The sequence below is a fragment of the Macaca nemestrina genome, chromosome 5 (assembly GCF_043159975.1).
Source record: "Macaca nemestrina isolate mMacNem1 chromosome 5, mMacNem.hap1, whole genome shotgun sequence".
In the NCBI taxonomy this organism is placed as follows: Eukaryota; Metazoa; Chordata; class Mammalia; order Primates; family Cercopithecidae; genus Macaca; species Macaca nemestrina.
In genome coordinates this window covers 29,594,563-29,616,221 of record NC_092129.1, presented here as the reverse complement: position 1 = coordinate 29,616,221, position 21,659 = coordinate 29,594,563, and the positions used below count along the sequence as shown (strand labels likewise).

The following is a 21,659-nucleotide window of genomic DNA, read 5'->3' as shown; positions in this document are numbered from 1 at the left end:
TGACTGGAGCTGAGAAGAGAAATGACTGGAACATGGAAGGATGAAATGGTGAATGGTCTGGAAGAAATATTAAAACTTTGCTCTGAACAAATATAATCTGAGGCATCTATGAGCCATGTCAATTAGGAGATGCCCCTTGCTCACAATCAGAAAAGGGACTCTGGAGTCTGGGAGACATACCAGGATTCAACATGGAAATTTTGGAGTCACCCTCACATAAGAACAGGTAAGGACAGTTCAAGCGGTGGGATCAGTAAGGTCAAAGGGATACTTACAGGATGAAAAAATTAAAAGCAAGGCAGATATTGGACAAATACTGTTAGAACAGTCTAGAGAAGCCTTTGAAGGAGAACCAACTAAAGGTACGAAAGTAAAGAAAACAAGCAAGGCAAAGTGTTCAGGGTTGTAGAGAGAGTGAGCAGATTAAAGATGCAGGACTTACCCTGAAACTAGTGTCCGGGTATCTCATCGCCACAGGCTGTTTCCAAGGACCTAGGAATGTGCTCATGCGTCAGATGTTTTTGCAGGAGTAAGAGATTTAACTGTAATTCGTTAAGACCCCTGTCACTTTCCACTCTGACTTCCCCACCATCACTGTGTCTGCTGTCATTATTACAGTTATCAGCGAACATTTTTTGGATTTGCCTAAGGACTATTTGAGTTGGGAATATATTAACTCTTGAGTTGTGCGAACCTGTCTGTGATTTACAGTCACTTTTGAGTATGATTAAGTAATTGGCAGAGCCCTAGGGTAGGAATGATTTCCAGGAATATCTTCCATTCTTTTGTGCCGACTTACCTGGAGTCATGACTTAAGCACAAGGATTGTAATACATGTTCTATAAAGCTCAGGGTGGGGAATATGTGAGTAGTGAAGCAGCCATACATGGAAATATATGGAGCCATGAGCTCTTCTATGGAAAAATCCTTTCAATCATGAAACAGAACATTTTAAACAGAGGATTCTCTTTCTATGTCTGGTCAAACCAGAAATTCTCTTCTCATCAGCTTAACAAATGAAAACACACCAGACCAAAACAGAAAACAAATTCTTTTTCGATAGAAATGATAAAAATACAATCTACCAGCACGTCCATGTTTGTAGAACATAAATTTGCAGGAGTACTACAAACAAGTCTGTGTGAAGAGGAACATATTTTATGCAACTCAACTGTCAATACTGAACCATATTAAGATGATTTAAAGAAAATATGGATCGTTTTTACACTCAATCTTTCAAAACTACATTACAAAATTTTCATTATACAAAGGTAATCAGGCTTTATATAGTAAAAAAAAAATAGATAAGTGATATAAAGATATACAAGGCAGTTAAGAGGAATGTTATATTTTAAAACTGCAATATCTGTAGTATTTGGTAGCTTTTAAAATGTGTAATTGTTGTGATTTATAGTCTCATTCTAATCATTTACCTTTTCATCTAACTTTATATTCATAACTTAGTCTTAAAGAGTGTGTTCACACTGTATATGCTTCAGGTTACACAAAACTTGACTCTTTCCCTCATTATGAAGTTTGCCTTCAAGAGCCAATGTCAATAGAGCTGTGGGGACAGAATTCAGATTGCAATAAATTAAAGATAATTAAAACTCTTCATAAAAAGACATCATAAAAATAGAAGAAGAATTGGTAGAAGATATCCACAACACATTTAACAAAAGATTAGTATTGAGGGTATAAAAACAGTATTGAGGGTATAAAAACAGTATTGAAGGTATAAAAACAGTATTGAGGGTATAAAAACTCCTATGAATCAGCAAGAAACAACCCAAGAGACAAACAGAAAAAGGGGCTAAAGATATGAAAAAGCACATCAGAGAAAACATAAATGATCTTCAAAAATTAAAACAAATCTTCAAAATTAAAAATCTTCAAAAATTAAAAAAAGCTCAAGCTAATTATAAATGAGGGTAATGAATACATAAAATCACAAGATGTTTATTCATACCCTGCAGACTGGCAAAACACTTAAATATACTACGAAGTACTGTTGAGGTTATGGAGCAATGGGAACTTTCATCAGCTGTGGGAGCAAGTATTAACTGGCACAACCCACTTTGGAAAACAATTTGGCAATACCAAGCCAGGTTAAAGTTCCACGGCCTTGTGAAGCAACCATATAAAAAAAAATCTGGAAAAATTCCTATACATGTACATAGTCTATAAGAGAAATAGGAAAAAAAAAAAAAACAAATATTCCAAATATTTTTCTTTTCTTGATTCTTTTTCTTTTTTGAGACAGAGTCTTGCTCATCACCCACGCTGGAATGCAGTGGCATGATCTCGGCTCACTGCAACCTCCGCCTCCTGGGTTCACATGATTCTCCTATCCTAGATTCCGAGTAGCTGGGATTACAGATGTCCATCACCACGCCCGGTTAATTTTTGTAATTTTAGTTGAGATGGGGTTTTGCCATGTTGGTCAGGCTGGTCTCGAACTCCTGACCTCAGGTGATCCACCCACCTCGACCTCCCAAAGTGCTGGGATTACAGGCATGAGCCACAGCATCCGCCCTCCAAATGTTTTTCAATAGGCAAAGTGTAAGTAAATCGGGTTATATTCATACAGCAAACTCCAAAACAGCAATGAAAAATGAACAAGTTGCTGTCTCATATAAAAGAATCTCAAAATGTTAACTTTGAATAAAGTAAAATTCCTATAAAAACATACAAAGAATGTTTTCATTTTTATAAAAGCGATTAAAAATCTGCACAACTAAGCAACAGTGTTTAGGAATGCATACATTTGTAATGAAACTAAATTAATAAATAATTCAATAAAATCCAGGACATTGCTTAGCTCTGAATCAGAGTGCACAGCGTGTTTTGGATGGGCACCATCATGGCCTTCAGTATTGTTACTGTTCTATTTTTTATGTGAGCTTTCATTTTATTACTGTTTTTAAAACTATATCCATGTGTTATACTCTTTTGTATGTATAATATTTTACAAAATAAAATTTGTAAAAGAGATTAGAGGCAATAAAAGTACACTAACTTTTAATAAAATACGGATGAAGAAGGTGATGGTATAAATAACTGACAAACCACAGACATCTCCCTACTCAAGGGTACAAATACAGTCAACAAAGAGAAATAATTTTGTTTTAATTTTTCTTAATAGAACTATAAGTTATCCTTAGGTTAATATTTGGATATGTAACATCCCATTTTTACACAATATTAGTAGCCTGAATTTACAAAGTTGTCTATCCCTGGATCATAAAAAATTCTTGTAGTATATCCTCAACTTTCTCAGTACTACCTCTTTTAGATAGTGAGCTCCAAATCTCTGAGCCTGCCAACAGTCAGCCACGGAGCTATAAAATTCAGGCTCAAGTAACAGGTGTACAGTTTTTCAAGTATAATTCTTACTCTTAAAAAAGATGAAAGCATAGTTGGAAATATAACACCATACAACTGCCTAATGTAGCACTTACTAGCACCAAAGAAAACACTTGGGCAGCTCAGGATGTAGTAGTTTCAGGATATATACAAAAAGCAGGTTGTAGAAACTTTTGCACCTACCTAATATCATGCTAGTAACTAACTTTTTTTCTCCAATTTGGGAGCAGCAAAGCAGCTGTGTATGGGAGAAAGCAGATTCACACATCTGAAGTCAGAAGTCTAGACAGTCTTAGTTACTTCACTTACAAGTTTGTGAAGTCTACCATTCATGAGGCAACTGGAAATTTGAATACTAAGTATATAATGATATTAAGAAATGATTATTATTTAGGTGTAATTATGTTTACGTTCAAAAGAATAAGTCCTTACTTTAGAGAGATACATACTGAAAGATTTGCAGATGAAATCATGTCAGGATTTTGCTTCAAAATAAGAAAGGGAAGGGGAAGTGAGTGGGAATACAGATGCAACACAATTGCTCATAAGTCACTAATTGTGGTTGTGTGACAGGTACACGGGGTTAGACTATTCTACCTATGTTTTAAAAATATGTTTAAACACTTATAAAACAAAAAGATGCACACATATCCCATATATTTTTTTCTCTAGGCTAATATTTTAAACTTCCATTGTCTTCCAAACTTGCTTTTTCCTCTTCCTTCCATCATGACCCCTTCCCTCTTTCCAATCCCTTCTCCACACTCCAGCCAGAGTAATTTGTTTTTTCAAATGCAAAATGTTTTCAATGACTTTCAATCACTGCCCACTACCTTCAGAATAAAGGCCACAATTCCTTGTCAGATTAATGGCTCGAATTCCTACTCACCTCTCCAGAGGATCTCCTGCTTCTTCTGAGCCACTGCAATTCACTGAAGAAGTATGCCATCTCAGCTGTGGTGCTCTTAGCCCTGATACACTCTTTACACAGCCCCTTCTTTATCTAGCTAACTCCTACTTACCCTTAGATCTCATCTGAGGCCTCACTATTCCTTACAAAACTCTCCCTGACAAACAGCCGGCCTTCCTATGTGCCGCCCAGCACCTGCACCCAGCTCTAATGTAGCACCTACTACACTGTAAGACAAGTGATTTTACTTATATATCACCCAAATAGGCTACAATTCCCTGACTTGAAAACATGACAGGTTCACCTTTGCACTTCCAAGATCTGGAATACTGCATGCCGCAACTAGAAAGCCCTCAGTGAATATTTGGGCAACTGAGAAATCATCTTATTCTCTCATATTTCCTACACTTCTTCATCAAAGAAAGGAAAACCTAACCAAATTTTGGTTATCAGATGGGCTAACGATAATCATTTTAGTGGAAAGGGGAGGAGAAGATCTAATATTTATTTGTAATTACTATCTGCCAGTTATTGTTCTCAGCACTCTATTTATATTGTTCACTTAGTCAGAAAACCCAAGGTATTTGTTAAAAATACAGATTCCTAGGACATACCCCAGAGTTACTAAATCAGAATTTCTTGGGGCAAGACCTCAGGAATCTATTTTTAATAGATGCCTCATGCATTTATGATAGTGTCAACTTTAGGCATAACTGGCCAGCAGTAGAGACCAAAAGAAAGTTCATATATCAAGGACATTTTACAATTTGAAGTCAATTATTACAAAATATATATTATTTGATTATGCTCTATAAGTTTGCCAATACTACTACTGTAGGCAGGACCACTGACAGTTGTTTCTTAGTCTATAAAATGAACAAATATTCTATTACACTGGAAAATTTAGACAGTTTCATGGCAGTGTCTTTTTCTGACACCTAAATGTAACATCATCAAAGACATAAACTGTTTTAGGTAAAAGCTGGGTGGTCATCTGTATAAGCAACTAAGGATAAGTATATTAAATTTATTTAAAGTAAATTTATTACATTTACTAACCAGTAATTTATTAAAGTAATCCAATTACTTTACAATCAGAATTTGACAAAAAAATCGTCAAAACAAAGAATGATGTCCGGCTAATGAATTATTCTTTACAAAATTTGGAACAGAAAAATTCAATGTACTTTTATAATTCAAAAGATAGTATCATACTTTCCAAAATCAAATCCACATTCTGAAACAAAATGGAACAAGTCAATTTCAACAAGAAAAACCTCCCGTCCTCTCACTATTCTAAACTTTTATTATATAATACACTAGAATGAGCTAACCACATCCAGTATCTTGCTATAGACGTTAGCAGAACAGCCATTACATCTACACAGCATTAAAAATGTAAACCACAAACCAGCCTATGTCAAGTACATTCTTAAAATCAATGTTCTATAGCCTCTTAGTTTCTTGTTTGCTCCTGCTTGGCTATGATTTATCAAGTTTTCATTTGGGAATAGAAAACATGTTTTAATATATGTAGCTTTGTACAAAACCAGTATTTAAGGTTTCAGCTAGTTTTATTAGGAAACATTATTCTAATTACAAAATATACCTTTGCAGCAAAAATGAATATATGTCCTACTTAAAATGTTCAAAGGAGTTATTCCTTAATATTTTAGAGCATTCTACAACCTTGCTACTTAAAGTGTGATGCTGCAGGTCCGCATTACCGGCTTTACTTTGTAGCTCGTTTGAATTGTAAAAGTGTGGGCCCCCATCTCAGACTTCGTGAACCAGAATTTGCAATGTTAACAAGATCCCCAGGGCATTTCTATGAGAAGGGATACTTTGTAATTTTCATAAATCATTTGAGTCCCCTGGATTCAGTATCAGTCATGGACTAATGACCTGCATGACCTTGGGGAATCCATGGGCCCCGGGCTGTCCAATAGAGCTCTCTGGTATGACAGAAAAGTGCTATACCTGAGCGGTCAAATACAGCAGCCCCTGAACACAAGAGCCCTTAAAATGTTACTACTAGGACTGAGGAACTAAATCTTTACTTAATTTTAATTTATATTTGAATAGTACCATGTGGCTATTAGCACAGGTTTAGAAACTACTTATAAAATCCCTTCCAGCTCTAAAATATTACAAAATTGTTTTCAAGATACTATTTAAAACAAATGTCTGTTGATCACCTACTACGTGTCAAGCACGCAGGCCTCATGAATGAACAAAACTAAACAAAATTCTTATCCTCATGGCCTACAGACTTGCAGAGAGAAAAAGACAACAAAAATGAATCTAATAAAACACATCATTATTCGAAGATAATAAAGCTATGAAAAAATAGAGCAGATTAAACAAGGAAGAAGAATACTGGTATGAGGGGGATGAGGGTTGGTAGCATGTATACATGGGGTGCTAAAAGAAGGCCACTAGGAGAAATTGGTATTTGAGCACAGACTGGAAACAGATTAAGAGCTAGCCATGTAAATATTAGGGGAAAGATGAACAGCTATTGGAAAGGTCCTAATGTGGACGTGGGTGTGATGTGAGAAAGAGCAAAGAGTCCGAGAAGCTTGTTCTGAGTGAGCAATGGCAGGAGGAATAGAAAATGGAGTCAGGGAGGTCAGAAAGGAAACAGCGTGGGGGAACAGAGTCATGGATCACATAGGGAATTGCAGGCCACTGCGAGATCTTTGGCCTTTACTCTGAGGAGCCATTGTAAAAGAGCAACATGTCAGGTCTTACATTTTTAAATGATCTCTGTGGCTTCACTGTGTCACCCAGGCTTTGCAGTCATGTGATCTTGGCTCACTGCAACCTCAAAATCCTGGGCTCAAGTGATCTTCCCACCTCCCTTTGGGGTAGCTAGGACTACAGGAATGAGCTACTGTGCCCAGCTAATTATCTATTTTTATTTTTGTAGAGATGGGGGTCTTGTTTTGTTGCTCAGGCTGGTCTCGAACTCCTGGCCTCAAGTAATCTTCCCACCTCAGCCTCTCAAAGTGCTGGGATTAAAGACTTGAGCCACCATGCCCAATTTGGCTTCACTCTTGAGATCACCCTACAAAGGTACTAGAGCAGGGAGAACAGTTAAGATTTTACTGCTAGATTCCTGGTGAGAATGATGACGGCATGGTTCATAGTGGTAACAGGGGAAATGGTGAGAAGTGGCTCAATTCTGGTTATATTTTAAAGATAGCTCTAACAATCACCCATGAAAAATAAGAATGTGCTATCACAGAAAGAAGAGTCAGAGTTGACTCCAAAGTTCTGATCTAAGCAACTGGAAAAATGGAATGGCCATCAACTGAAATGGTAAAAACTATAAATAAAACAGGTTTACAGGGTAATGTAAAGAACTGAGTTTTTGAAATGTCAAATTTGAGATATCTCTTATGAAATCAATTGCAGATGTATTACATAGATGTATAAACAAGTCTGGAGTTCCATGAAACTGCCTGAGCTCGGGATATAAATTAGAAAGCCAGTGGCAGATAGAGAATACTTACCAGAAATTGGATAAGATAATAAGAGCAGTGAGCATACACAGAGAAGATAAAAGGACCAAGACTTATAAGAGTCAAAACAAAAGTTAAGAAGTAACTCAGAAGGAGATTAATTAACAACAAATCATAAAATAAATATCCCGTGTGGAAGGAAGAAAATGAAGACTACAGTGTCCTTGAAGTCAAGGGAAGAAAGTATTTCAAGGAGCATAGAGTGATCAATTGTGTCAGATACTTACAAAAGCAGTTACAGTGGGGAGGTAGAGGCAAAGCTTGATTTAAATGGGTTCAAGAGAAAATGGAAAGGAAATAAGAGATGGGAGTGGGGACAACTTTTGCAAAGCATTATAAAGAAAGCAAACAAGAGGAACGCTAGCTGCAAGGAAAAATGGAGCCATACAAGGAGGGTTTCCTTGTCTTTATTTTGTTGGTTTTTTTTTTAAAGAAGAGCACACAGCTGGTTTGTATGCTAATAAGAAAGATCCAATAAAGAGAAAATCAATAATGTAGGACAGAGTTCTGTAAACTATTTGGTCCATGGGCCAAATCTAACCTGCTGCCTGTTTGGTACAGCCTACGAGCTGTGAATGACTTCTACCTTTCTAAATGGTTAAATAGAAAAATAAAAAGAATAGTAATAATTGATAACATATGAAAATTATATCATACTCAAATTTAATAAAGCTTTATTGGAACACAGCTATGCTCATCATTTATGCACTGTTTATGGCTGCTTTTGTGTGACAATAGCAGAGCTGAGTTGTGACGGAGATCACAGGTGACATTCTCATTGATTCCCACTATTGCTCAGTTCACTATGAGTCACAGTGACAGTTAAAACTTGACAGCATTTGGAGTACCATGCATATCACCTTACCATGACTCTTGTATTACTTTTTTCATTACTATTGCATATGTCAAAAGAAGAAACAAGATAAATAAACTTCAAGTGTCATGTTTGAAGGCACAATGGAGTGTGGATTATTCTGCTATATAATTACATGACAAATAACTTTGTTTATTATGCAGTGACACTGTAGTTATACTAAAACAATACAATAAATGACAACATTACTAACATTACTAGCATAAGCACTCATCAAAATATTACCAACCAGCAGTAAAGTGATGGTTAAAAAAACAGTAAATTTAAAAAAAACAATATTCCATCACATAGAACTTCACAAAATGTAAACATGAAAATGAAGCTGCAACCAAAGTAACTTTTCAAATGGCACATTTGTTAGACAAGCAAAGAAAGCTATTTACCAATGGTAAGGTAATTAAATTATATTATATTGTAGCAGATACATGCTTATAAAGAAAATAAACTCGTTTAAGACTGTTAGCATTTTGGTGATACCCCTGTCCAAAGAGCTGCGAAACTTGGAAGCAACATTAACATGCAATTTAAAAACAAGGTAAATGGTTTCAAGTTGTTTTCCTTGGCTCTTTACATGTCAACTGACATACAGATATGGCTTAATTGTTACTGTTTATTTGAGGAGTCAAAGCTGAGTTTGAAGTGACCTGGAAAATTAGTCTCTATGAATGAACATTCTCTGTGGAATAACTACAGGCAAAGATTAAAGGTGTTAATGATTAAAGAACTTTAATTAAAGTAGTTTAAAGGTTAAACAAATTGAGAAAACACAAATTCAGTACAATCTCAAGTAGAACCTGCTAAAATGTGTTACAATGGATGGTGGCAAAAATGTGTAGGATAGAAAAAGGCTTAGTTTGACAAATTTAAAAAGCTAGTGAACATTTTGGGTGCTTAACGGTTGTGGGTATTCACTGTATTACTTATCAGCAGGTACTTTGTGAAAAATACTCAAATCTATCATGTGTTATTGAACCAATAGTGTCACTTATAAAATTCATTTGATTTCATGGATTTAACAATCATTCTGTGAATTCTATCATGAGTAGAAGCGGAATATCCTGATGTGCCTTACCCACTAATTTGATGGGTTTAGCAGTCATAAAGTTTTATTGCAGTATTTTGAGCTTAGGCTGAAACTTTTCAGAATAGGAAAAACTGCTGTAGACCATTGAATGCAGTCGTCCCCAACCTTTTGGGCACTAGGCACTAGTATCATGGAAGACAACTCTTCCATGGATGAGGGTCAGGGGCGATGGTGTTGGGATGAAACTGTTCCATTTCAGATCATCAGGCATTAGATTCTCATAAGGAGTGTGCAACCCAGATCCCTCGCATGTGCAGTTCACAATAGAGTTAACACTCCCATGAGAATCTGATGCCTCCACTGAGCTGACAGGAGGCGGAGCTCAGGTAATAATGCTCGCTCACCCGAGCATTACCTCCTCCTATGTGGCCTGGTTCCTAAAAGTACAGGGATGGATCCCTGGGTTGGGGACACTTACTCTAACGGCTTTGGAAATTAGCTTTTGCTGCAGACTTTCTAATGTATATTAATTAATGCAATCTAAAATCACAAGAAACCATAGAATGTACAAGTTAATACTGCAGTAAGATCACTGTAACAACTAATATTTGAATCACAAGATTCAAATGTTGAGCTGCTATATCAACTTCTCATCCTGTCAAAAATTAAAATAAGAGCCAGGCAAGGTATAGTCCCAGCTATACCAAGGGTTGAGGCAGGAGGATCACTTGAGCCTAGGAGTTCAAAGCCAGCCTGGGCAACATAGCCAGACTCTGTCTCTAAAAATAAGCAAATAATAATTTTAAAAAACAAGAAGCAAGATCTCTATTTTCACACAAATTTTGCAGTAGATACATTTTCTGAGCTCAGTTTATGATTTCAATATTCCAGCAGCATTTTTTGGACCTTGACGCAGTGCACAGAAATTTCCTTATTTCAAAATCCATTTGTCAGTTACAAAAGACCACATATTGCATGACTCTATTTATATAAAATGTCCAGAAAAAGCAATTCTATAGAAACAGAAACTAGATTCATGGTTTCTTAGGATGGGGATGGGAGGCCTGGGCTGAGGGCAGGGAATGATGAATAATGGGTATGGGATTTCTCTTAGGGGGAATAAAAAATGTTTCAAAATTAGGTAGTGATACTGGTCTCATATCCTGCGAATATACTAAATAATAATTATATACTTTAAATATGTGAACTATATGATATGTGAAACACATTTCAATAAGGAATTTTTTAAAAATCTATTTGACTGTGCAACTGAGGAGCTTCCACCTAATCTTCAATTGGAAGTATTTTGCACTGTAATGAAATTCTAAAAGGCAAATATCAAGAGATGAATTTAATGAATTGTATAAAAAACTTCCAAATTACGAATGTGCATACATGCTAGTAGACTAATATCTATATTTGGCAAAACCTATATGTGTGAAAAGATATTTTAAATATGAAATATGTAACATTTCAACACAGATCAGTATGACAGATGAATATTTAAAATTAATACTAATGACAGGAAACATTAATGTTGAACCCCAGTCAAGCAAAACATTACCTCAAAAGAAATAATTCTATTATTCACATTAGTAAATCTATATTACAAATTTCAAGATACTTTGTTATTATTACTAATATTATTATATTTTCAATTTTCTCAATAAAATATATGGAAATTTGTCCTTTCTCTTATATTACAAGTACCTACATAATATTCTTCATTTTGCCTCTTGGCCTACAAAACCTAAAATATGTACTATCTGGCCCTTTACAGAAAATGTCTGCCAGCCTTTGATATAAGACAAAGAAGAGATAGATGTTATAAAATTCTTTTGAATAGACACAAAAAGAAAGCTATTGCACCAATAATTGAAAAATTCTATTTGAAATGATTAGGCATGATTACTAACATGAAGACAGGGCATACAATATCAAAATACATTAAAGCAAAGGCTGAAGACAACTGGAGGAAGGGATCTGATGGAAGCCATGCATTAGAGTATCTTTGTAAAAACCCAAAGGACACCTTAAGAGCAGTACTTGAATATGACATCAAAGGAAGTCAGATGGTTGTCCTCCCCTTCTAACCAAAAAACCTTCTCGATGTGGGGGGAAAAGGGTCAACCTGACAATCATCAAAAACGAGGTCACAAAAGAAGGTAAGGCATTTATAGAAATAGCAATCTTTGGCTTTGTAAATAGAGAAAGTTACAAATCAGACTAAAGCCAGCCTGGCAGAGAAAACAAATGCATTATTTGTACTTGGAAGGGTAATCAAGGGATGCAATCTGAATTATGCTCCTCTAATGGAGATGATCATTTCTACCTTTGTGACATATCTAGAATTCATTTTAAAAGGCAATGAAAGAAATGAGCTCTCATGACCTGTATCACCTCCCAAAGGCCCGCCTCATCTCTTAACACTATTGCATTGATGGCTGAGTTTCAACACATTAATTTTGGGAGGAAACAGACATTCAGATCTTAGCAGCACTTATTTTCCAAAAATCAAAGAAGTATCAAAAAGTTGATTAATATAACATAACCATGTTCACAATACCCCTTTATTAACAAATGTTAATATTTTACCATTCTGCTTCCTATTTTTTATATAAAACGTACATTACAAAGAATACAATTCCTTGCTATACCTCTCTTCCTTCCCACAACTAGACACTCATAAATCCGATTTATGTTTTTTTTACTATACTATACACATTTCTCTGAACCGTATTTTGTGGCTTTATGTGTTTTTAAAATTTCACTGCTTTAAAACTGCTTAAATTCTGAAATTTGATCTTCTTTTCCTTAATATTGTATTTCCAATACATATTTTCATGTTAATATGTAGAGATTTAGTTAAGATTATGTGCAGTTGAATATTCTACTTTATGAATATATCAGAGTTCTCTCATCCATTTCCTAAAGACAGAAATTCATTTCCAAAATAACTAAGAGAGTATAATTGGATTATTTGTATCACAAAGAATAAATGTTTGAGTGGAAGAATATCCCATTTTCCATAATGTGATTATTAAGTATTACATGCCTGTATCAAAATACCTCATACAACCCATAAATACACATACCTATTATGTACCCACAAAAATAAAAAAAAAAATAAAAGAAAAACAGAAATTTGTTTCCAATTTTTTACTATTACAAATAATGCTGTAATATATAAACTCATATATACATCTTACACATGTGCAGGAGTTTTTCTCAGAACAAACAGTGTGTGAACATCCCTTTTTCTTCGATCCTAACCAGCACTTGGTATACCCCAGACTTTTGGATCTTGCACTTTTAAGTGTGAGACACTAACTGGTTTTGTTGACTTGCATTATTCTATTAGTATGGATCACATGACCTAAGAATGAGTATGAGCTTTTTTGTATACATTTATTAGCCATTAATGTCATTAAACTTTGCATTTCTTTTCTATTGGGTGCTTTGTCTTTTGCTTATTGATTCGTATGAGTTTGCATATACTATGGATAATAACCTTTTATGTCTTACATATATTATAAAACTATTTTCCCAGATGTGAATTGTCTTTTGTCTCAGTTTATAGTATCATTTTCCCCCTTCAGGAATTATTTGCTTAGAGGGAATCAAGCTTAGTCATTTCCTTTCAGAGTTGTATTTCTCCAGTTCTAAGAAATATTTTTCCGTACCAAGGTTATACAGACATCAGAAAATCAATTCTACTAGTACACTTAAAATTTGATTACACATCCAGGTCTTCAACATATCTGGACTTTATTTCTCCATATGATGAGATTTTTTAAAAACCTCATTTTTTATATGGAAAGCCTACCATCCTTGCACTTTTATCGAAATGTCCACTCCCCTCCACTCTATTTTCTTTCTTTCTTTTCTTGAAAAAAGGTCTCAGTCTGTTGTCCAGGCTGGAAGTGTGATCACAACTCACTGCAGCCTTGGCCTCGCAGTCTTGGGTGATTCCCCCACCTCAAGTCTCCCTAGTAGCTGGGACTATAGGCATGCACCACCACACCTGGTTACTTTTTTGTATTTTCTGTACAGACAGGGTTGCTCTATGTTGCCCAGGTTGGTCTTGAACACCTGGGCTCAAATGATCCACCCACTTCTCCTTCCCAAAGTGCTGGAATTACAGGCGTGAGCCACCACGCCCGGCCACTCTATTTTATGGACTATAGCACAACTACAATTATGTCCCAAGTTCCTATACACAAGTGGGTCTCATTATTAGCACTTTTCTCTGTTCCAATAAATTGTCTGTACCTATAAAAACACAAAATGATTTAACTTATTGCTGTGGTGTGAATATTTGCTTCTCCCTAAAATTAATGTTGAAACCTAACACCCAAGGTGAATGGTATTAAGAAATGGGGCTTTTGGGAGGTGATTGAGGGCTCTGCCCTAATAAACAGGATAAATATCCTATAAAAGAGGCTTCAGAGAGCTTGTTTTGCCCCTTCTGTCATCTGAGGATGCACAGAAGGTGCCATGCATGAGGAGCAGGCCCTCACCAGACACTGAATCTTCTGGTGCCTTGATGTTGAACTCTCAGCTTACAGAATTGTGAGCAATAAATTTCTGTTGTTTATAAATTACCCAGTCTCAGTATTTTGTTGTAGCAGCACAGACTAAGACACTAACCCATTAAATATCTTTTCCAAGAGTCTTACAGTTATTAGAGGGCAAAGATTAAACCCAAATTATCTAATTCCAAGCCTCTTCCTACTGAGCCAGTAAGCATTTGCAATATAGCCACAAAACACCATAGGAAATCATCAATTAATTAATTTTACTAGGGGTAAAAACATCATTATGTATCTCCCCCACCCCCTTATGAAAGTGAAGGCTACCACAGAAGATGGAATAGAATGAGTGGTATTAGTTTGAGTATTTAGTATCTACCTTTAATTATATAACCTGTAAGGTCCTTTTCATTAGTGACAAGTGAGGACATAAAACCACTAAACCACCACTCAGACTCTAAATTTACATTTGTCCTGACCATATTTCACTCACTACCTTAATTTTCTCATGTTTGTGTCCTCCTCTGTATACTAAATAAAGTACATAGTCAGAGTTCTATCCCACATCTTAGTTACCATGAAAACCAAATAATCCCCAGAATCTGATTGTCTCTACATCACAAGACACAAAAGCCTTTTAAAACCAGTGGCTCTAAACCTTGTTGGGTAATGGTCCAAAGACTTAATAAACATTATGGACCCACTCATAAGAGAAAAATTGATTTTACATAAAAGTTCAGAACATTTATGACCCTTCTGAAGACAATACATGAACAAATAGACTCTCAAGTTAAGAACCTCTATTTGTGGTGGGGTGGGGGAGTGTTGAAGAAGAAATATATAGAAAGCTTTTCCTTAAAACAAATTACTCTATGAAGTGATCCTTTTACTGTGACGTCTTTATGTGCTTCTTCCCTTTTCTTACCCTTTCATGAACCAGCAGCAAACCTGCTAGCGAAGGAAAGATGAATGAATTCCCTTCACAGCCCTTCAATATATTCATCAAAGGTAACATGCGAATAATAGAACCCCATTCCCATTCTTCTCACCAGGAAGTGAGTAAATAACTTCCATATACCATTAAGTCATCAACTCTGGACATATTTTACTTTATAAATCTATCAATTATGTACCAAAGATGACTTGAGAAACCAGTGTTTTCATATCATCTAGAAACCAAATGCCTTTAGAGGGTAGGTACATAAAGCAATTGTTTAATATTTTGTTTTCAGGAAGGATCTAGCATAGACTCATATGTAAATATATTATTAATAATAAATGATCTAAAAATGGCAATGATTATAAATTATTATGCAAAATGTGTTACTGAAACAAAATTCAATGCAGGAATCCTTTTTTTGTTTTTTTCTTTTTTGGAGGCTGGGGGTGGGGTTTAGACTACAGAATTTTCCCATACATGAGGTACCAATAACCACATTTTTGCTATAGAAAATATCCAAGTATCTAGAAAGTGAGATAAATATTGAAAAAGTATCTTGTATTACCTTATGAAATATCTTCTGTTTTTCAATAAAGTTGGTACTTTTGAGGAAAAATGCTAAACTGTCATGATCCAAAAATTAAATCCTATCACATTTACAGAGAAACTTCTTGCAAACATTGAACTTTCTTTGAAGTGAGTTGATTCTTGACAGAAAGATTAACATGAGTGTGAAAGGCAAATAAGTCTCGGGACCCCAAAAATCACTAAGCCAAGGGAAAAGTCAAGCTGGAAACTACATCAGGCAAACCTGCTTCCCCTTTTATTCTTAAATAAGATAGCTACAAACATAAAAAAGCTACATAGCTACATACATCTCTCACAATTTGCCCACAAGGAAATTCCTTGTGGGCCTCAAGATCTTTTTTTTTTTTTTTTTTTTGAGATGGAGTCTCGCTCTGTCGCCAGGCTGGAGTGCAGTGGCACGATCTCAACTCACTGCAACCTCTGCCTTCCAGGTTCAAGCGATTCTTCTGCCTCAGCCCCCAGAGAAGCTGGGACTACAGGCGCCCATTACCACGCCTTGTTATTTTTTATTTTTTATTTTTTTTTTCGTATTTTTGGTAGAGATAGGGTTTCACCATGTTCGCCAGGATATTCTCTATCTCTCCGCCTGGGCCTCCCAAAGTGCTGGGATTACAGGCGTGAGCCACCGCGCGCGGCCAAAATCTTTACTCTATGTTAAACAGTTCTGTTGAATTGCACCCTGGCAATAAATGATAGCGTATCTTCACAAGTCCAGGACAGAAAGTCATCCCTCTGCTCAACTGAGGCAAATGCATATCTGATTGCTTTCTGTGCCTTACTGTTTATGTAAAAATGCAGATTCACTGAGCCAGACTGAATTGTATATTCAGTGAATGGCTGATCAAGGACTCAAACGAATCTTTTGTTTCTTACCTACCTATGACCTGGAAGTCACCCCCTCACCAAACCAATGTTTCGTCACATACTGATTGATGTCTCATGTCTTCCTAAAAGGTATAAAAGCAAGCTGTACTCCGCCCACCTTGGGCACACATTGTCAGGACCTCCTGGGGATATGTCACAGTGCATCCCTAACCTTTGCAAAATAAACTTTCTAAATTAATTGAAACCTGTCTCGGATATTTTGTGTTCACATGGGGAAAAATTACAGTTAAATGTCCTGTAAAGGATTTAAAGAGATATTACAAATTTAATGAATGTTCTAAACATAAAATATAAAATCACATTTTTCATTACTTTAATTCTTATCAATTTTTTCAAAAACATTATAAACAGTATTCTTCAGCACCATACAGTGTCTGTGACTGCTCACACCATGTAATTTGAAAATATTTTAAATTGAGTAAATTACTGCTCCTTAAATTACATTTATCCAGATAGGCAGAGAAAACTGAGAAATCAGTAATTAAACAAACGTACAGAGTTTATGTTCTTCTAAAATATAGACAACATGCACATGGAACATATCTATTTTAAAGATAAATACTTGAGAATTTCTCATAAATTTTTTTTTAAATCACACTGACATTTTAGTACCTTCCACTGAAACACTACTGGTATTATGATCAATATAGAGTGTAATTAGAGGGAAATTTCAGGACTCTATGAAATTAACAAATCAAAGTATGGAGGGAGAGGCAATTCAGTCATTCAGCATAAAATCAACAAAGCAAATCTTTGTTTAAGTTGTTACTTTATCACTCTTCTCTAACTAAAAACAAAGAAAAGGACAGGCACAATCAAAACAGCTATTGTATCGTTAAGCCATGACCCCAAGGCCTTTGCCATTAAAGGTAGAGGATGTGGAACTTACACCAGAAGGGAACATTGTTATACAAAAAAAGAATTAGAAGGAAGAGAAGAATATGTGTAAATAAATAGGAATTAACTGGGGAAGCAAATAAGTTATCCAAAACAATTCAACAAACCAAAAACAAGAACTAAATAGAATTACCAAAAATTCCAATGACATTCTCTCAGAACTCAAGGTTGGCCAGTAAAACCTTTGTTATCTCTGGGAAGGGGAGGGTAGTAGTTCCTATTTGTTTTAAAAAGTAATGAAGATACACTGTTGAGCATCAAATTAAGGAAAGACTTAAAAAAAGCAAATTGCAAAATATTAAGAAGCAGAGGATGGCTCAACTTTTTTGAAAAACTGATTCTGACAATTAGTGAACTAACTATGGACATCTTCTCAAAAGATGTTTCCAAAATTTTTGGCCAGTGACTTTTTACATGTCTCTGAAACCAAACATTAAAAACAAACAAACAAAAAAAATCCCTCCCAGATGGGTAAAATATGAGAGAATCAAGTTGAACAGAGGCTAATCCTATGTTGCTTGAAAGATAAAAACTACAGCTGGTACATAGAGTTGTAAAACCTGGGATGTCTCAGCAGAAAGGCTGCAAGGATGTTCTGCTGCACTGAAGGCAATGCACTTCCAATACTTTTTAAAGGCAAAGATCCAATAAGTGATAGGACACGAGACAGAGCCATCTCCACCACTTGTACACTAATGCAAACCACTGTCATCTCTGACTACTGAAGTTGCCTCCTAACCCATTTCCCTGCTTCTACTCTTGCCAACTCAACCCTTAAACACAATTCATTCTCCATATAGAAGCTAGAATCTTCTTAAAGCATTAATTGTCATGTTACAGCTCAAGCAAACTGTCTGAAGATTTGCCATCATAGTATAAATAAAGTATAATTTCCATGGAGGATCTATACTATCTGACCCTCATATTACCTTTGTAAGTCATCCCCTTCAGGTTCCCCTCTGCTCTCTGTGCTACTGCAACCTCACTGCCTCCCTCAGTTGTTAAAACGTGCCATGCCTGTGCCCACCCCAGGCTTTGCACACTTGCTCAGGTGCCTCTGCCTTTGGTGCTCTGCACTGTGCTGGTATCTGTTCTGCTGACTCTTGCTGTCACCATTCCACTCTCACCTTCCTACCTGTATTTGCCACACTGCCTTTCTGAACCCCTCTCCAGTCATGGTCACTTGCACACCCTCTCTATTTCCACATGCTTGCTCACTTAGAGAGCTGCCCACCCCTAACTCCTTTCTCCTACCCTCCCTATGCAGCAACAACCATTTTTCAGACAATAGCCAAGTTCTAAATTTTTCTACTCCTACAAAGACAGCTTTCTCTTCCTAGAACACCTTAAGTCAACAATCAGCATCACATAATTGATAGTAACAGAGGACAGACAAATTTGTAGGCAGACAGGGTCAGGTCCCTGGTGAAACCTGACCTTCAAGTCAAGACAGCTTGAAGCCTGAAAACCAAACTGCCAGCTCTGGATAGAGTCAATGACCAGAGTGAGAACTTCTATCACCATCTTACACTCTCTCTCGACCGGTTTCTTCTGGATGATACCTGTTAGCCAATCGAATGGTGCTTTTTCCAAAGACCACCCATGGACCAATCAGTATGCATTCCCACATTCCACGCCCATAAAAACCTTGGACTCAGCCACACAGGCAGAAAGCCGAACTGCTTTCAGGGTCCCTTTTCAGCTGACAGCTTTGCTTCTGTTGCTCAATAAAATTATTCTCTGCCTTACTCAGTCTCTGATGTCCATGTACCTTATTCCTCTCGGTCACGGGACAACAGCCCAGACTTGCCGGGCTGTGGGCAGTGAGAACAAATGAGTTGTAACCCTCAAATTCACCAAGTTGCAGGCACCAGGAATGAATGATCTGTAATCCTCCCTTTTGCCCACTAAGCTGTCGGCAACAAGTATAAAGGAGCTGCAGCACACTCCTGCTTGTCAGACCATGGGAGAAAGAAAGCTGTAACATGCTCCCGCTCACTGAGCTATGGGAGTGAATAGCTGTAACACTTTTGGGAACTCAGATGTTGGGACTCCACAAGCAAGAGCTGCAACACCCCTTGGGGCTCCACAGTTGCTGGCATCTCTGAGTTATCAGGAGCCACCGCATTCCCCTCATCTAGTTGCTGGCACCCAAGGCGGAAGCTTCTCACAGCATGCCTGGTTGATCCATGGGTTGAGCGCAGAGCCATGGTGGGCACAGGATCTGGTCTGGGGCACAAGCAGAATGCAGCCTGCCAGGCTGAGCAGGTGAAGCAAGCCCAGCAGGCCCTGAGCGAGGCCCATGCAGAGGCAGCGGTCGCCAAAGAGATTTCTGACTGGTGAAGAAGCACAGAAGGAATCCTGTAACACAATTTATTCATATACATGGCCCAATATTTGCCTGGAGAGCTTTATTTTAACCTACTGAAGTTCTAAACTTCCTAAGAAGCTGGACCATGGACTACTCTATAGGGACACATTGTTTCTTTTTATCATAATGATTAGCATGGGGCTAAGCAACTATTTTGTGCTCAGTATGTTTTTATAAATTTTTTTATCATTTTATCTTTAACAGAATAAGAATATGCCAGCTTCCCTCCCTTTTGAGTCTCTTAAACCAACTGTATACTAGAGAACAGATCTACCATGGTTTAACTACAGTAAAAAGAAGGAAAGTCTTAGCCAGTGGAAGAAAAGATTTCTCTATGTAAAATCTCTGCAACTCACTAATAACCTGAACATGTGCTTCAATTTGCTTTTTCAGAAGAGTTGATGAGATTAACAGTAATTTCTCCATCTTGTCTCAGTCACAGTCTTATGACTAGAAGCAGACATTTTATGATATGACTGTGCAGGGTTAAGGGTAGTTTATGGCCACAGGGCAGTATGTTGTTAACGAGGCTGTGAGGAGACTGCCTGCTTGACCTTGACCTCCTTACCACCCTAAGCAAACCAACAGAGCTCTGTCAAATCCATTTAGATTGTAATAAGCCAAAAGCATATTAGAACAGAGCAATCTCAATGCTGCCATGATTTTTTTCAGCATCTTAATTTTAATACATGAATTAATGATATAAAACATTTTGCTGTCACCAGTAATTGTGAAAGCAATGTTTTAGAACTGGCTTCATTATTTTATAATCTTTGTTCAGCATTTAGTGATCCTAAGCTTCTAAGGTCTATGTACAATTTATTTCAGTATTTTGTTTTAACAACTATTATAACTGAAAAGACACTTCATATAGGCAAAGAGATGCAAAAGTATGCACTGTTGCTTGTGCTTTCTAAATCATTATACTTACTTTGGTGTCTCATCTATCAATTATGCAAAGGTTGTTGCTGAAATTCAGCTAGTACATTCGTGCTTTCCCTGATGTCAATCTTGCAGCTAGTCAGAAAGTGTTAATGTTTTATATTATTTTAAAAAAAGGTTAAAAACTCTCTCTGAAGCTCTTCATTTGGATGATTTTTAAGCAGGATGGAAAATTCTGATTCCAAGTTTTTAGTTTGTAGACATACTAGTGATTTTAAAGAGAAAAGCATGTATGAACAGTTTGTTTTCAAAAATACTGAGAACAAACAAAAAAAATGAGCAAAGTGTCAGAAAAAAATTACTATCCTTTCAGGGTTTTCCTGCTCAGCATTCCTTCTAAGCTTTCCCTTCATCTCGAAGGAAAAGCCTCAATGATTCAAAAGGTGACATAATAAAAACTAAGAACAAAGGAAAGGTAAACCCAAGAGTTATCTATTCTGGTTGATTTAAGTTACACCTGAAGCCAGATGCATTGGCTCACACCTGTAATCCCTGCACTTTGGGAGGCCTAGGCAGGTGGATCACTTGAGGCCAGGAGTTCGAAACCAGCCTGGTCAACATGGTGAAACCTCATCTCTACAAAAAGCACACACAAAAAAATTAGCTGGGTGTGGTGGTATGCACCTGTAGTCCCAGCTACTCGGGAGGCTGAGGCACAAGAATCACTATGAAGAATCCGTCTCAAAAAATAAATAAATAGGCCAGGCGTGGTGGCTCACGCCTACAATGCCAGCACTTTGGGAGGCCAAGGCAGGTGGATCATGAGGTCAGGAGTTTGAGACCAGCCTGGCTAACATAGTGAA

The 21,659-nt window shown here is 36.7% G+C and overlaps 1 protein-coding gene and 1 long non-coding RNA gene across 4 annotated transcripts in view; both read right to left on the bottom strand.

Annotated features, from left to right (window-relative positions):
- The window catches only part of LOC105465545 (ring finger protein 217), a 135,449-nt gene that overhangs the window by 99,519 nt on the left and 14,271 nt on the right, over positions 1-21,659 (bottom strand). The gene's annotated exons all lie outside the window — the stretch shown is intronic.
- The window catches only part of LOC139363293 (uncharacterized), a 70,426-nt gene that overhangs the window by 35,521 nt on the left and 13,246 nt on the right, over positions 1-21,659 (bottom strand). Inside the window, exon 1 of the long non-coding RNA XR_011623333.1 lies at positions 1-21,659. This exon is cut by the window's left edge and continues 12,148 nt beyond it; it is cut by the window's right edge and continues 13,246 nt beyond it. This is a non-coding gene — a long non-coding RNA (uncharacterized lncRNA).